The sequence below is a fragment of the Myotis davidii genome, unplaced genomic scaffold (genome assembly GCF_000327345.1).
Source record: "Myotis davidii unplaced genomic scaffold, ASM32734v1 scaffold1402, whole genome shotgun sequence".
Classification (NCBI taxonomy): domain Eukaryota; kingdom Metazoa; phylum Chordata; class Mammalia; order Chiroptera; family Vespertilionidae; genus Myotis; species Myotis davidii.
In genome coordinates, this window is record NW_006292789.1 from 263,643 (window position 1) to 268,404 (window position 4,762).

Sequence of the window (4,762 nt, forward strand, 5' to 3'; positions counted from 1 at the left end):
CTATATTCCCTGTACTTTATATTCCCATGACTATTTTTAACTGCCAATTTGCACTTTTTAATCCCTTTGTATTTTTCACCTAGTCACCAAACCACCCTCCCCTCTGACAACCTTCAGTCTATTCTCTGTGTCTATGATTCTAATTCAATTTTGTTGTATTTTTTTTGTTTAATTTGTTCTTTAGATTCTATTTATAAGTGAAACCATATGGCATTTGTCTTTCTCTGATTGACTTATTTCAGTTAGAATAATACCTTCTAGACCCATCCATACTGTTGCAAAAGGTAATATTTAATTCTTTTTTATGGCCAAGGAATACTCCATTGTGTATATGTACCACAGCTTTTTTATTCACTTGTCTATTGATGGGAACCTGGGTTGCTTCTATAGTCTGGCTATTATAAATAACACTACAATAAACATAGGTTTGCATATATTCTTTTGAATTAGTGCTTTGGGTTTCTTCAGATATATTCCCAAAAGTGGAATCACTGGATCATAAGGCAGTTCCATTTTTCATTTTTTTAGGTAACTCCATACTGTTTTCCAGTGGCTGCACCAATTTGCATTCCAATCAACTTTCCATGAGGGTTTCTTTTTCTCCACATCCTCGTCAACACTTGTTTGTGGATTTATTAATGATAGCCATTTTGACAAGTGTGAAGTAATATATCATCGTGATTTAAATTTGCATTTATCTGACATTGAGCATATTTTCATATGTCTATTGGTCATCTGTATGTCCTCTTTGCAGAAGTGTTTAGTTAGGTCCTTTGTGACAGGCTTTTCTTGTTTTACCTCTTTCTCTTTTTCCTCACCTGAAGTTTTACTTGCCTCCAGGAAAAACACACACCACACACCAATTTTTATTTTTTTCTAATTTTTATTTTTTTTAATTTTTATTGATTAAGTTATTACATACGTTTAACTGTCTTATCGATGCTGCTCTGTCTCTGGATCTATTTTTGTGCATGGATGGAACTGGAGAGTATTATGCTAAGTGAAATAAGCCAGTCAGAGAAAGATAAATATCACATGATCTCACTCATTTATGGAATATAATGAACAACATAAACTGATGAACAAAAACAGATCTACACACCAATTTTTAAATTAGTTTTCCCACTCTATTTGGACATTAAGATTTCCAAATTCCCTCAGAATTTTCTCCATTAAATTAAAATGCCCCTCTTTCTCCTTATTCCTCTAGGAGAGCCATACCTTTGTTTATAATGTCCAACTTCTAGTTTTCAGTTTCTTAGAGATTTTCCTTAATCTGTAAAACAATGATGAAATAGATGTGGAACATGTATTAAATATTTCATTAATGTTCAAATCTCCCATTTTTATTTTTATTTCTGGTAACTTTATCTTTATTATGCCTAATTATCAAATGTAGCATGTCTTCTAAGTTAGAAAAGCTATAAGAACATTTTGGAAAGTCTATTTTACATTATCGTTTTTTCTAAGAAACTAAAATAACAGCAAAATTATCTTTGTTAGTTTATAAATGAAGAAACAGGAGACAGTAAAAAAAAAAAAGATAGAGAAATTGAGAAATCAAAAGAACCAAGCAGGTGGGTATATTTCCTCTGAGAGGGAGAAAGAAAAAAGACTTAGTATGCAATTAAGTGGGGACAAGAAATAAAAAATGGCATATGCCAAATAATAAAATTAAGAGGAACAAGAAAGAGACATCAGGGTCTCTGGTGGAGAAGTTTGCAGTCTAAGCTTGTTACCAATGCCTGTCATGGACATCTACAGGAGAGAGAGAGGAAAGAGATAAAAGAGGAAAGAGGAGGTGTGGAAAGGGCAGGGAAAGGGAGGGGGGAGGGAAGGGTGAACAGAGTGAGAGGAAGAGGAGGGGGAGGAGAAAGAGAGAGAGAAGCAAGAGATAATGAGAGAGAGGTTAGAGAGGGATGGAGGGCAAGAGAGAGAAGGGAAAGGATGAATATAGGAGGAAGAAATGGATGGGAAGGAGGAGGGAAGAGTAGAGAAGGGAAGGTGGAGAGAAAGTAGGAGGGAAAGGAAGAGAGAAAAAGAGAGGGAGGATAAGGAAGAAATAGAAAAAGAGAAAGAGAGAGTAGGAGAAGAAGGGAAAAGGAAAAAGAGGTAGAAAGAATACAGTTTTGGAAACTTGTGGTCTAAACAGGTCTTGGTTGCTTTTGACAACTGTGTATCATTATCAACCAGCCAATGCAGGGCATAAACAAATGTTTAAAGTTCAGTTGAACAAGCTCCCCATTAGTGTTTAATTAGCCGAGTTGGAAGTTGACTAAATATTTGATCAGAGAAAGTTTCTGCACATAGTATTTGGACAGCCAAATCTGTTTGATTCAATTGCATTTGAGATAAAGATTGCATCTTCATCAATTGCACTGGAAAATATTTTTTCTTATGATCCAGTCAAGCCTCAAATCTATAACTGACATTGCATATTTAAGGACAGCATTCTCTATAAAGATTTTAAATTCATACACACTCTTTTATAATTTTTGATGTTTTAACTTCCAGCTGTTAATAATCAAAGATTTAAGTAACATCATCATAATGTTAAGGACTTAGTGAGGTGTCTCTCCCTGATGAAGCATTCCTGGGTTGAAATCATTGGGTTAGCTACTGTAAAGAGCATTATTTGATTTGGATCAAAATACAGTGCCATGACCTGGGGTCAAACTGCCTGGATTGAAATCCCAGCTTCATAATTTGATGATTTATTGAATGAGAGCGACTTCACAAAATGGAAAAGGGATGAACATTCTTACAATGTGTGCACATTTACTCATCATGAATACATAATATTTCCTTGGGTGTATGTTTCCAAGCCACAGGACTACCTATAACCTGTGCAGGTAGTACATGTGTCCCTCAGCTTTTGTTACACAAACACAAAGACCAAATGACTTTCTGAAGGCAGGAGCATAGGAGCTTTTATAGTTATTGGAACAAGTAATTTATCATCTTTTGATCCTCATGACAACACTGTTCATTAAGCAAGACAAGTGTTTTATCCCACCTTATCTACTTTATAAGTTTTTGTTGTTTTTAAAGGTATTTGTACTTGTCTAAGACTCAGCCAGGCTTTCTGACTTCTGTTTCATATTACTTTGGGGAATCTCTTAATGTTAATCCTGTATTCTCTTTTGTGCCTAAACAAGTTATTTTAACTTTTGGAATTTACCAAAGAGAAGATAACATGGTTTCACAGGGTTGCTGGGGAATGCAAGATGACAGAAAGTGCCTAGCATCTTTGTCTAGTTCCTTTTAGGCAGACAAAAACATTAGATCTTTTTATTTGTGGAGCATTACTCTGCCTTTAACTAAAAAGTATCATATTTTAATGATAACATTTCTTGGTATTTTCCTAATAATTCTAATAATATGATTTCATTGTTGAAGATGTATAAAACTCAAGTGAGAACAACAACAAAATTTCAAATCACCCATAATTTTACCACTCTGAAATACCTATTAACATTTTGGCATTTGGGTGTACAGCATTCTAGTCTATGTCATGTATGCACACACAGGGCTGGCTTCATGGGTGTGCAGTCTGTGCAGCCACACAGGGCTCCCACATTTAGAAGGACCTATGCTTGGTTTAATGCTCTGCTGTTGCCATCTTGAAGTTCTTAAGTTTTGAACTCAGGGTCCTACATTTTTATTCTGCACTTGGCTCCATAAATTATGTAACTAGTCCAACATTTACATTAGAAGTAAAAAAAATGGAATGATGCTTGAAATAAAAATTGGAACACATATATTTTTGGTAACATACCTCTTGCATGTAACAAATAGTTTCCATTTTCCTATATCACAAATTATTTTTCTATTATATGATTTGCACGACTACATGCGGTTCTACTGCACAGGCCAATGGGACTACAATGTTCACAATTTGGATCGTTCATATTACTATTGGCTTCAGTTTAGTAAGAATCCATTATTTATAAGTCCTGAAGAGATGTAACAGCACATTACTGAAAATAAAGAATTTCAAGATATATTAATCACATACCATCTAAACAGGTGGTTATAGAAAACTAATTTTCATACTATTAATTTTAAAAAATGCTATGTCTTGCAAACTGTGTCAAGGGTCCATTTTACTAGTACCTATTGAAAGGGTAAGTAGTAGGAAACATTACCTTTTTATATTAGTGGAATTTGTGGATGGGCACCACTAAACAAAGCATTAGGGAATATCATAGAAAATCTTACCTTCATGCTGTTATGGAGATAGGATTTTGCTTGCCTTTCAAAATACATACTAATTGAGGGAGGAAAATTTATTTAACACTAAAACATTACCTGAAGTACTCCATGAGGAAGATAATGTAATACATTATTCTTAATAAAAATTATTAGGCTTGGTAATAAATATGATAAAGTGACTATTTTAACAAATAGTTAAAAAGTAGGAAATTTTTTTCCAGTACCTGAGCAGTAAAAAATGATAAGAAAGAACATTTTAAAATGAGCCCAATAAAAGATTCTCTAATTACAGAAAAGAGTTTCAAAAGTGATTTTGAAAATCAAAGGGCATTTAAGATTAGACCTCAAAATGAAGACTGGCATCCTACATCTTTATCGCAGCAAAAATGATGAACCAAGCGTGCTTGAAAGTTGATCACATAAAAGAAGGAAGAGAATGGAATCTTGATTGTAGTAAGTTTAAAATTGGCTTGACTAGAAATGGTAAGTTTAGCAGAAAGGAAATGGAAATTACACTGAAATGTGGCATAGCTCTTAGAATATAGAT